The sequence below is a fragment of the Athene noctua genome, chromosome 2 (genome assembly GCF_965140245.1).
Source record: "Athene noctua chromosome 2, bAthNoc1.hap1.1, whole genome shotgun sequence".
In the NCBI taxonomy this organism is placed as follows: Eukaryota; Metazoa; Chordata; class Aves; order Strigiformes; family Strigidae; genus Athene; species Athene noctua.
Window position 1 is genome coordinate 9674476 of NC_134038.1, and position 13517 is coordinate 9687992.

The following is a 13517-nucleotide window of genomic DNA, read 5'->3' on the forward strand; positions in this document are numbered from 1 at the left end:
TCCTCCGCGCGCCCCGCCGCCGCGTCACCACCCCGCGACGAGCCCGCGAGGCGCGGCTCGGCGCCGCCATGCCACCGCCCCCGCCACGTGACTGCGGAGCCGCCGCCGCGTGACGCTGGGGGGTGCGGGGAGTGTAGCGAGGGAGACAAAGAGCGGCGGCCGTGCGCATGCGCGGCGCCCTGACTGGCAGCGCCGGGCAGCCCGCCCGGGCCGGGGCCGCGCCGGTGACCCGGTCGCTGAGCGGGGCTGGCACAGCTCACGGCTCCCCCCGCTGCCGCCACGCACCGCCTCAGCCATGGAAATAGGGGAGAGGGAGAAGGGGGTGCGGGTGTCCGCTGAGGTGGCCGTGGCCAGCCGCCGGCCGGGCAGCAGTCCGCTGTTGGGAGGCGGAGAGCAGCGGCCCCATCGCGGCCTGCGTTTAACCTTCCTCCTTTAACCGTGAAACCAGCTTTATCTCAGCCCACGGATTTTCTCGCTTTTCTTCTCCCCGATCTGCCCCCACCCCGCTGGGAGCAGTGGGTGAGTGAGCGGCTGGTGGGCGCCTGGCTGCTGGTGGGGCCAACCCACTGCCGTCCCTTTCGGTGCCCAGCGTGGGGCTGGAGATGGTGACAGATTGGGTCACGGTGTGCTAGGCTGGATTTAGAGCTGTTACAGCTGCTCAGCTGTTGCTGGTCCCAATGCTGAATTACTTGCTCCCATCCTTGCTGCACATTAAACTCCAGAGCTTCCTAACGGCTGCTGTCGGCTCTTGCTGTTTACTGTGCTGCTTATCACTGTGGTTTGCTTTGCCTGGGAGACGTATGATAAAACACTGGCCTTGAGCCAAGTCTAGCATTTGGCCCTTGTGTTGCTGCCATCCTAGTACTCTGGGAACCATCTTACGGAGACCTTCCTCCTCTTCTTCTTCAGGGTAGATGTTTCCAACCTTCTTGTAATGGTACAATCAGCATCATCACATCCCCATGGATGTAATCAGTGAGATAACACTCATTTCCACCAGCTAACAAAAAAGAAATGCAAGCCTTCCTAGCCATAGTGGGTTTCTGGACACTGCACATTCTGGGTCACACTCAGCTTGTGAGTCCTCTATCAAGTGACCTGAAAGAATTTTTTCTTGGGTTTGCAAGGCAAGGTTTTAGTGGTGGAGGGGATACAGGAGTGACTTCTGTGAGAAGCTGCCAGAAGCATCCACCATGTACAACAGAGCCAACGCCAACCGGCTCCAAAATGGATCCACTGCTGGCCAAGGCCAAGCCCATCAGCGATGGTGGTAGCGCCTCTGGGATAACATATTTAAGAAGGGGAAAAAACTGCTGAGCAGCAGCAGCTGGAGAGAGGAGTGAGAATATGTGATAGAAACAACTCCCCAGACCCCAAGGCCAGTGAGGAAGGGGGGCAGGAGGTGCTCCAGGCACAGAGCAGAGGTTCCCCTGCAGCCCGCGGTGCAGCCCGTGGTGAGGCAGCTGTGCCCTGCACCCATGGAGCTCCATGGGGGAGCAGAGACCCACCTGCAGCCCGGGGGGGACCCCACGCCGGAGCAGGGGGATGCCCGAAGGAGGCTGTGACCCCGTGGGAAGCCCACGCTGGAGCAGGCTCCTGGCAGGACCTGTGACCCCGTGGGGTCCCACGCTGGAGCAGCCTGTGCCTGAGAGACTGCACCCTGTGGGAGAGACTCATATTGGATAAGTCTGTGGGGGCCTGTCTCCTGGATCAGGGAACCCCACCCTGGAAGGAAGGAGCAGCAGAAACAATGCGTGACAACAATAAGGATACAACAGTACAATACAACCCCCATTCCTTGTCCCCTTGCACCGCTCACGGAAGAGATATAGAAAGACAGGAGTGAAGTTGAGCCTGGGAAGAAGGAAGGGGTGCAGGAAAGGTGTTTTAAGATTTGGTTTTATTTCTTGTTACCCTACTCTGACTTTTGATTGGCAATAAACTAAATTCATTTTTCCCAAAGTTGAGTCTGGTTTTTGCCCATGACAGTAATGGTGAATGATCTCTCCCTGTCTTTATCTTGACCCATGAGCCTTAATTATATTTTCTCTCTCTCCTGTCCAGCTGAGGAGGGGAGTGATAGAGCAGCTTTGGTAGGCACCTGGTGTCTAGCCAGGGTCAACACAACACAGTCCTTAAACAGCAGCAGGACAAACAGGACATAGCTTATGTGGTAGCCCTTGGGCCTGTTAAGACAGGAACAGCTGTGAGAAAGATGCTCTGCTCTGTAGCTGGGGAGGACCTGGCAGAAAACACTTGGAGAGACCTGAAGTCAACCTCTAGGGTTCTGAAGCTGAGGGTATTAAGAGTCTGAGATGTTTGTGCTGCACTAGATGTTCATAGGAAGGGGTCCCCTCTATACCTTTTGCAACCAATGCTATGGGGAGTAAGTGGGTAGTACTGATCATGCATTGGACTCAAATGGGGAAAACACCCCCACAGCCCAATAATCCTGAAAGAGATCACAGTTTGGCCAGGAAAAAATATTTCAGAGCATCACCTGAGGAGGTGGCTGAGGCTTAAGAGTATAATAAATTAGCAGAAAGTGAAATACAATATGCTCTGTTTACCCAGGGATCCTGTGTGCTGTGCGAAACCATCTGATGTGGAAAGCTGCTGTGTGGAGCTTAAGTTATGGACCAAATGAATTGATTTGACTTATATGGACATTTGGGGAATGTCCTGCAGACTGAGGGAATGATGTTTGTGTATGTCAAAGGACAAGGAACAAGGTCATGATTGATGGGGATGTATTTGAGAGTGCAGGACCTGAGTATGGTACAAATGGTGTGGAACAAGGGGTGGAGATTGTACTGGGTCTGGCTGGGATGGAGTTAACTTTCTTCATAGCTGTCCATAATGGTGCCATGTTTTGTATTTGCAGCTAAAAGTGTTGATAACACGCCAGTGTGTTGGCTATTCCAAACAACACTTGCACAGCATCAAGGCTTGCCTTTTTTTTTTTTTTTTCTGCTCAGCCCCCCCAGCAAGTAGACTGGGGGTGGACAAGAGAATGGGAGGGGACACAGCCAGGGTATTTGACGAGAACTGGCCGGAGGGATATTCCATGCCATAAAACTTCAACCTCAGCAAGAAAACCTGGGGCAGAGGAAGAAGAATGATGGGGTTGCCTGTTGCTCGGAGACTGGCTGGGTGGGCATGGGTCTGCTGGTGGGAGGTGGTGAGTGATTGCCTTTGCATTGCTTGGGGGGTTTTGGGGCCGTCCCGATCCAATGTCGAGGGACCTTTCAATAGGATCCCAAGAGCGAGATTAAGACACAAACAAGGTTAAATGCCGTATACCCCAAACAGGTTTTTATTATTAGAAAGGTGAAGAGGAGTAGCGATAGGACAGAATGGAAGGAAAAGAGAAATAAAGCAAGCATGCAGGATGGGGCTGCAAGAATAGTCACCACCACGGATCCTGCGGCGTCCCATTGGTCCTCAGTCTGCAGTTCTTCGGCGGTGGGTGCACACGGATCTGGCTTCGGTGGTGGATGCACACTGAGCAAAATTTTCTGCTGCCTTTTTAAGTTCAGTATCTGCTGATTAGCATATCTGCCCACCTTTATTTTTTTTTTCTCTGGTCCAACAGGTTTTGTCGCATCTGGCTTCGGGGCATGAACGTTTGCCTCTTATCAGTTCATTGGCAATGCATGCATGGGGTCTGGCCTGCACAATAGAGCCACAAACGGCTCCAGGATGGGGCCAGCTCAGTCCATGTCTGCCCCTTTGAGGCTTATGTAAAGAGTCTGGACGATGCAACCGCAAGGAAGTGGGGGGGGTGCATCCTTCAATACACTCCCGCTTCTCTGGGCAGCATCCCCCAGACCGATCCACAGGCCGCAGCAGCTTCTCTTGGAGGTTTGCACAGACACAAGCAAGCTTTGAGACAGTCATGTGACGTTTCCGTCTCTCACAGGGGGTTGGATTTTTTGGTTTAGGACGGTTTTTGTTTTCCTTCACTTACTAAACTGCCCTTATCTGGATCTAAAAACATTCTCACTTTTGTTCTTCCTATTCTGTCCACCACCCCACTGTGGGGGGAGTGAGATGTGTGGGTGTTTGGCTGTTGTCCGAGGTCAACACATCCACTTTGGTTAGGCCCTCTGAGGCTGCCTCCTACTTGAAGAGTCTTTATAGGGAGACTGTGCAGTGGAATATTTTAGACTGCTTATTTGCTATGGGATTTTTTTACTCCTTCTTTGATTTTCCCCTGGTCCTATTTTCTGGATGGTGGTGGCAAGCAGGAGAGACTGAAGGAGGAAGGAGGCTTGAAGAAAAACAAAGGAAAAAAGAAAAAAAAATAGCTTTTTCTCTCTTTAGTAAAGAAAGTTGTTATTGTATTCATTTGAATTCTCCAGCTTTTACTACCCTGAGTGTAGTTTTGATGCGGGCTTTTGTTTAGAAGGTTTGTTACATGATGGTGAAGGTTGTGTTGGCAATGAGACGTCTCCAAGTGGCAATGAATGTGCAGCATCAAGATGATGTTAGAAAAGTGAGGGTGCTTCTGTCCAAGGAGAGGGAGATGAGGGAAAGATAAAAGTAGCAAGGATGGGGCTGGGTACATGTGGGTTGTTGAGTCATACTTTGCTGTCTGCTGGAGGCTGGCTGGGTTATGCTGTGGTACGAGAAAGACTCAGAGCAGTGTGTGGCACCTTGAGCATCACCTCACTGCTGAGTCTGTCAGGAGAGGGAGGTAGAGCTGACGACAGACTGCAGAGGCACAGCAAGCCCCAGGTATTCAGTAATATGGGCTTAAAGCTCATCTGCGCACCCACAAAGGAGCACAGAGACACAACAGTAGAAGAGGGAGCCCAAATAACACTGTGCCCCAGCAGCTCCCAGGAGCCATCAGCCCATCAAAGGCTCATTTGCTCAAGTTCAGAGTAGAACAGGGGCACAATGACAAGTGGGAACCCAAATGACAGACTTGGAGGAAGGGACACCCCAACGCAGGGAGCTACGTGTGACTCCTACAACACTGCCTTCAGACCAGCAGAAGTCCACTTGTGGTCCAGCAGTATGGGGCAACATTTCATTGCACTATTATCAGAATAGTTAGGAAATCAAGGAGCCCCAGGCAGTGTCCCCATTTCTTTGTTGCCATCTCAGATACACCCACCCCTGCCCTGCTGTACCCCTGAGGTCACCCACAGCCTTTACTGGGCCTGACCTGCCTACCCCAGTGCCTCCCTCACCCTGCACATGACCCAGGACCCCATTTCAGCTACTATGTTCCACCATGAAGCCAGTGAAGAGCAACTTTGGCCAAGACCTTTTTTTATTCGTTTAGCACAAAAATGTCTCTGATATTTAGTCTAGTCTCCTTGGAAAACAGCGCTTACATGGCTGCATTGCAGTCTACCTTACATTTTCCCTTTCTCCACTTGCTTCTAAAACTTCTGCCTTACCTCAAGCTTGACAGAGACTGAAGTCTCAACACGTGATCCCAACCTGTTCTGTTAAAAGGCTCAACTGGGCAGGGAAGAGCAACTGCATCGACCTCTCCAAAATAGAAAGGCTCAGTGCTTATTCTCCTTCAGACACCAGACCATCACAAGGCAGAGATGCAGGAAAGGAGATTTCATTACTTTTGTTCTTCACAAAATTTGGTGTTTAATCTTGTCACGAAGCATGTCTTTAGCATTGTGGATATTATACAGACCATATATTGGAAACCAAACTGGATAGGAGATTTTCTCTTGCCAGTCAGTGACTCACAAAGACTTGGAGGGGGAAGAGAAGATTTCATAATCAGCTGAGCATGAGCTCATGATGTGCTGTTGATGCTGAAAAGACTAATGCAGTCTTTGCAAAGCACATGCACATGGAAATACTGAGTAGGAGTAGAGAGGTGACATTATCTCTGCACTTGGCACCAGTACGTTGTTATTAAAATAACTTACTGTTCAGAAAAGCCATCCAAAAACTGGAAGGGTTCAGGAAGGATCTGGGAGAATGATCAAACACCTGGGAAAAAAAGATATTATGGTGGGAGGCCCAGACATCAGTTTGTTTATTTTGCAATTTATTTTTACTTGTGGGTGATTGGATTGGTCCATAAAAGAACTACTTTAAATGTCAGATATTGCAATCACGAGGTGACAGTCAACAGAATAAAACTTCATCTTTGTTTTTTACCTTTATCATAGGAGGAAGACATATTTAAAGTGACTGCTGGTGCTTGTATTTAAACAGTGTCTGCACAGCCCCAGCCTAGCAAACATGTAGCAGTGCCTCTGCCTGGCTCTATCATCTGTGTAGGCTGCTTGGTCACAGCCTGGCTCTGCTCTGTCATCCTCTGTCCTTTTCCTGCCACTTCCTTCGGCCATTTTGACACCCTGTCTGGAATCAGTTGCTGTGTACTCCTCTTCAGTTTCTCTGCCCTTCATTTTCTTTCATCCTAGAAACTCCCTCCCCTCCAGAAATTCCTCCGTCATTTTATGAAGATTTCCACTATCTCACCAAACACTTCTCTTTTACTTTTAAAGCCCTAAATTTTCCAGATGCTGGAAAATATCCTAAAGTGGATGAATTTTGGAGCATCTGGCCTTGTATGGGAAAAGAAGGTAGCTAACACTCATTGCCATGGACACCAAACAAAACTAACTCCATGGGTTTGGGACACCAACCCCAGTCTTTTCCAGTTTTGACATTTTTTTACTCAACCGCTCACTAGTTCTTTGCAGAATGCCTTAAAGTCGATAAATGGTTTCTCCTGGAGAGCTGGATGTTTGCAGACAGGTATTGCAACCACAGTACTGTGTTTCACTGTTTATTGCAGAGGTGACATGAATCTATAAACCAGAAGTAAGGTTCTCTACTGGCAGTATTGTCAGGGTGAAGTATGGTAAGATGAGGATGATAAGGAGTGAGACCTGCTAAGGCCAGCTGGGTAATGAAATTTGCATTTATACAGGTAGTTCCAACATTAGTGAAAGAGTCCCAGATCTATTCAAAGGAAGAGAAGAAAGAGCAAACGCTGGCTGTTGATGGAAGTTAAAGGAAATCCTGTGAGGCAGTTGAAGTTACTGCTTACCAGAGTGATATCTCCTGATGCTCTGCATGGCTGGAAGGGAGCAGCTATCCGTTCTCGATGACGGCGGCTCTGCTGTGCCATGTTACAGTCTGGTTAAACCACTTTCTATGCATCCATTTGATATTTCTTGGGGGCATACTCAACATTCACTGTGCTATGAATATTGTTTTGCAATGAATGTTAGACCTCTTGAGACTTAATTGTGTTTTTGCCTCAGAAACAGTGCTGTGCAATGTGTTGCTTACTTACTTCTGCCTTACATATTGCAGCCATATGTCTTGGATTGTGTTTTGGTTTTAGGAGAGGTTCTGTAGATTGGGACACACATCAGTAAATATTTTACTGAAGTTTCTTTTAAAACCTTGATGAGAACAGTACTGAACAAAAGCTGTGCTAATACCTGCTCTGATTGTGCACTGATTTCCTAGATTATTTCTCTGTGAGATTGAAACTCAGCATATACTTTATGGTGGATCAACAGAGCACTTGACTCACAAACATATCCCAGGGGTAAGTTTTTCATGTTCTGCCGTTTTTGAGAGCTGAGATCAGGGTGGGTAAGGGAAAGGGACAGAAGGAATGTCCTGCCAAGACAACGACTGTGTTGGAGTCACCGCTTGAGCACCCAGCAGCAGGATGTTTATCGCAGTCATAATAATAGTCATAATAATATTGGGGAGTACTGTAAGAGGAAAGGAGAGACTAAGAGGCAAATCATTGCAAAACATGCAGTTTAGCAAGGACAGTTTTGTAGTCAGGTTGCCAATAATAATGTGTTGAGAGAATTTGCAACTTGGGCTGAAGGAAAACAGAGCTCCAAAACTCACATCTGTCCAACCTGTTGGAGTCCAGCAGTGAGAATGAAAAAGCATGCCTCGCATCTGCCGCAGGCAATACGAATCACTTTGTAAAACTAATGCGGTATTTTCCTGCCTCCTTTGTGGTCCTGTGAAAACTGAGGTGTCCTCAGGGGCTGAAGAATGGTTGTCGATTAAGAGATTAGCCTTTAGTGTCCAACCCTGCCTGTAAAGTGCTTGCAAAGCAATTCTTTATGAGAGGAGTCACTTGTTTCTTGATACTTGGCCATTGGGTCTGTGCTGGCATTGCATGGACAGGTTCCTGGAAGCCTATCAGAGTTCTGGCCTCCGTCCTCAACTGCCTTGTAGGCCACATTCAAATCCTTGATCTTTAGGCAATGCTGGATAGCATCCAAGCCATAAAACCACTCTGCTTCTAGTCTGCTGTGATCCTTCACTGGATAACAAAGCTTCCTGCGCCTTTTCCTCTTCCTAGCAGTTGAATTAGTCCAGGAGCTCAGTATGAATCCAGCTGGAAATGCAACAAGTCAGTATGGCACAGGCATAGCTGGAAAAATTGCAAACAGTTCCAGAAAGGCCTGCAGATTCTCAGTACAAGCTTCACAAAAATACTGGCATGCAGGCAGAAAAAAAACTTGGTCACTGTCAGACTACAGTGGTTATTTACATACAAATAGAGAGACAACTGATAAGGGTGCTATGTAAAACAGCATGGAAGACAGGCATTTTAAAGGATGTTATTAGAATATCATTGTCAATTGTTATTTGTCTTCATTTATGCATCAATCAGTATGATTTATTATAGAAAGGACCATGACATCAGTATCATCAGTATTTTGCCAGTGCCATTTGTCTCAGGAACCAGCAGTACTAACACCTTCTCAACTATAGATTTTCATTCTATATAAGGTGTACTACGGTCCTTTAGATTTATATGTTGTGCAAAAGTCTTCACTGCACATCAGTACAAGACCCTCCACCAGTGGTCGATGCAGATCACATCACAACTGTCACAGAAACCATCCAGGGTCACGGGTACACTGATCATCACCACCTCCAGATGAACATTAATTTTCATTTTGGGACTCATAATGTAACAAGGAGACTCCCAACCAAAAATTCAGGTTTTACGTATCTAGTTAGAGCACCTAGCCGGTACCCTAAATCTGTGTGTATCTAGGTGGCCTGTTTAGCTTTCAGCCACGAAGATGCTATTATACAGGTGGCCTGTCCAGCATTAACTCTGGTGAACAGGGAAGACAAGGAATGAGGGCAATCGAGTCTTCACCATGTCTTATTGGTTCTTCCTAGGTTGACCACATTGTGGTGAGTTTAGACATGCCCTTTCATACCCTTTAGAACTGAGAGTGATCAGTCTTCCCATACTGTCCTACCTGGTTTAGTCTCTGTCCTTTCCCTCTCAGTCTGGGTGTCCTAAGATGCTGCATGTAGATTTGTGCTGGAAGCTTGATGACCTGCTAGCCTAGGCACCCTGAACACACACCAGTCATACCGCGCTTCCTCTGCCACCTCAAGCCCCATTCCCGCGCATTCTCCATTCAGACCAGTGATCAGTGCATTAAGTATTTCTATTGTCTGCAAATAAGATGCTGCTAGAGCACAACTGGCCAACAGCTTGCTCTACCCTGGCTGCTTCTAGTCACTGCAGGCAGTGTAGAGTGGTAATTCATAAGCTTTTGTAATCCTTAATAAAATTAAGTCAGACGGTGTTAGCTTAGATGTGTTTTTTGTTGCTTTTCCTACCTTCTTGTTCAGTAACAGATCTTCTTATGAGCAAGTTTACAAAGGACTCTAATGAGGACCCGCCCAAGGTCTCAGGGACCTCGACTAAATTCTGCCTTGAGTGATGGATCTGAGTATTGGCCTTTTCCTTTTGTTTTCTTTCTGTGATAAAATAGTTTTTGAAGGAGCGGTATTTTTGGATGCAAACTAGGGGAGTTGCAGATTCCAATGGATGCACTTCTCTTCCCCATGTACGCTTTTCCACTGCTCTTGTATTTTGTTGTGACCTTGTACAAAATTCCTCTCAAGCATATTCCCATGTTTACATCAAGTTATATACCAACCAATTTTTCTTCTGATACCATATAATCAAAGAGGAAATAACATGAGTAAAGGGTGAAAAATTTCAAGGTATGTGCTGCAGTTGCACAGGTAACAGAGTAGTGCATGTGGTCATATCTTAATATCTTATACACTAGGCAATTGTTCTTTTTTGTACAGTTCTTCTCATTTGAAAGAGAAGTTCCTGACAGGAACCTTGTGTAGCCTTATATTTTTTCAAACTCGTTTACATCAGACATACTTTTAGGAAGTAGAATCCCTTCAGATGCCACACTTAAAATCTCAACCTTACGGGATACAAATTACTGCCCCCAATCCCTGAGTTCATCAGAACAGCCCTGGATTCTGTTACAACTGGGCAGATCAGAGAAGTTAAAGCTACATTCAAAATATTTGCATAGATGAGTTTTCACCGCATTCTCAAACATAAATAGCAACACAGACTGGTCATGGCTCTGCACAGAGAAGTATCATTGTGTATCACAGGTCTGCTTGCTTTAGATTCTTTCTAAGCACTTTTTGTCTCTCTGGACTGTGTGTGTGGTATGAGACAGAGGTAGCTGACATAGCATGACTGCAGGTAAAATCTTGTTGAGATCCAGGGAGTGTGGATGCATCAGCAAGCTGATACAGAGAAATGATTACTTGTTTTAAGATTTATTTACTTATTTACTTATAGAAAACTGTTTAGCAACTTATTTACTTACTTATAGTGGTTTTTTAATATTGTTAAGAATCCTGCTTGCCCAGACTGTTCTGTGAAATTTTACCAAGGACTACAGTGTTCATCAAAACAAAGCAGTTCACTGTGAAAATCTACCGGGGGCTACAGTGTTCAGCAAAATATTATGCTTTGTCCTTGAGGAACAGGTGGCTGGCTCTAACTAGTTGGAATTTTGCTAATGAGTAGAGATAGTCATAGACGAATGGTAGAAGTTCTATTGGTTCTCTTAGATAAGATAGAAAAATAAACAGGCTGAAAAACACTTTTGTTATTGAAGAAATTGGCCAAGAGAAATCTGTGCATGCTCCGTGGAAAAAACAGGGTGAGAAAGACTACGAGCCTTCCTCCCCAAAACCCCCGAAGACGACCACCAGGAGGCAATGTGCAGGTGCAAAGAGAACATAAACTGCTGACACTATTCTTTCGAACTAACCGAGCCTTACTCATATATATGTATGTTTGTGTTATGTGACCCAATGAATATGGATATCCACACTCTCTAAGTTTTGGTAAAATGTGCGATGGGTGTGCAAGCTTTGTGGAGAAATCCCCTTGCACCCCGGCCAGAGTAAACACACCCACTGTATAACTCTATTTGAGCTGTAGAGTCTTTTCTTCCATGAATCAAAGCTTAGGGCTAATTCTGAGTTTTACAGGTTTATGCATTGCACTCCACCATACAAAACAGAAATGCCCTTTGATGTTAATTGCAGGAGCAATTAAGCTAAAATAATGAATTTGGGAAAAAAAAAAAAAAATCAAGCCTGAAACTAAGAAAGAGTTTGATAGCTTGGAGTGGGATTTCCATCTGATAATATCAAAAATTAATTTGTTCCCCTTTTAAAGCAAATTAATCTTTGTTCATACCGCTGACATGATAAGGTTATTAAAATCATATATGATGTGTCAACTGCAATGAAATGGTAACTTTATGCAGGATCAGCTTTCTTTTAAATTTGAAATAAAATGTCTGGATGTGTAAGAATTTTTTTTTTAATGACCAGGGTACCTCAAACATCACTAAGTGGTTCTGCTGCATAAAGGGATGGACTTAACTTTAAAAGTTATCACTCACAAAGGTGAGTTAAAATGATCCCTAGTTTTCCCTGCAGCAAGACTGCAGGCAGGAAGAGTTTCATAGACCTCCAGTTTGGCCCGGTATGGCTGCTCCGAGATTCTCACAATCAACCCTTCCCCTGCTAGTTTTTTGAATGTTTTAATTAATTTTCAGATATCTCAGAATATTTTTTTACTTGTTGAGTACTATATAAACAGCATTAGCAAAGAGCTGTGATTTGGGACAAATGGCCTGATTTGATGGTCACTGAAGCTGGCAGAAAAGCTAAAGGCTGTGAGCTTTCCAAGTGGTTCAAAGAGAATTACAGAAGCATCAAATAACTCTTGATTGCATTCGGTCAATAAGTACTCTACTCCCTCCACCATGGCCACTCAATTCACTCGAGGAGGCAAAATACCTTTTCTGAAAATTGTGTGTTTAGCATAATAGTGCACTACAGTGAGTTTCAGTGGGTTGCTGCGATGGTGGAATTATGGTGTAATATGTGCTAAAAGCTCATCTGCACACCCACAAAGGAGCACAGAGAGACAACAGCAGAAGGAAACCCACTCAGATAAGTCAACACCAGAGCAGCTTTGGGACTGAAAAGTGTTGCTGCCTGGGGACATGGGACACATTATGGCCAAGTGTGTCTCTAAGGGTGATGCCATGAGAGTGGGCTGCTGAGGACCAGGGGCATGCTGGCCAGCAATGTGAGTGTGTGTGTGTGTGTGTGTGTGTGTGTGTGTGTGTGTGATGGTCTGTACCAGCAAGTGAAGTGGGGCTGATGCCTCGGGGTCATATGTCCAGTGCCAGCCACTGGGGAGGCTGAGATCCATGAGCACCTACTGGGCAGACTAGAGTGTCTGAGCCCAGCTGCTGGAGGGGTCCAGCATGTACAGATGTGTATGTATCTGTATATTCCCACTAGTGTACCTTTGTCCTGTTCAGCCAGAGAAGTGAGAAGGATACCGTCCGTGTGAGTGCTCCGTGTCTCTGCCAGTTGTGTATGTATTTATATATATGGTGTATACACGTGCTCTGAGTGTGTGTGCCTACTGGCTATACGTGCTCAGGCTCCATGCTGGTGGAACCTCAGGTATGGAGCTGCGCCAGCCTCCCCTCTCTTGGACTGTCAGACCCAGCACAACATGATTTCCACTGGCAATATGCTCTCTCCTTTATTTGTAGCGTTGTGGAAAGTAGAGTAAGCCCGGGAGAAGAGTAGAAAGATACATGGTATTTTAATTTCTCGTTTCCTTCCTTTTGTGGGTTGAACTTGTAATGTGTGCAACAGGCATAAAACTACTGCACAGCAAGCTGATTGGTGTATTCATTTCCTTGAATTTGAAGTCTGACAGTTGAGATAGGGTTTGGGGCAGGGTGAGTACTTTGAGGAGCAACAGGAAGGGCAACAGCAAAAAGCTGTATATAAATCTTTGTGTGAGTGTTTGTGTGTACAAACTATAAGCTAGAACCTACTTATAAAATATTCACTAATGCACAAAGTTTATGCATCAAAAGCTTGTGGAACAGTGAGTTTCAGATATGAATGTTAGTGATTAAAAAAGAAAACACCTCTAAGTCTAAATATGATATAGACACAATATATTTTAACTACACAGACAAACATGAAACAGCAATGTCCTTAAAAAAAGCAGTCCAAGCTCAGAATTAACTGCTTCCTGTTGAGAAGAATATGAAAAGAAACCCAAAATATTCCCAAGAAGTAAATTAATGTGTGTATAGAAATTCTTCAGTAGCTGACCTAGTTTTAAAGACCATTGGGAA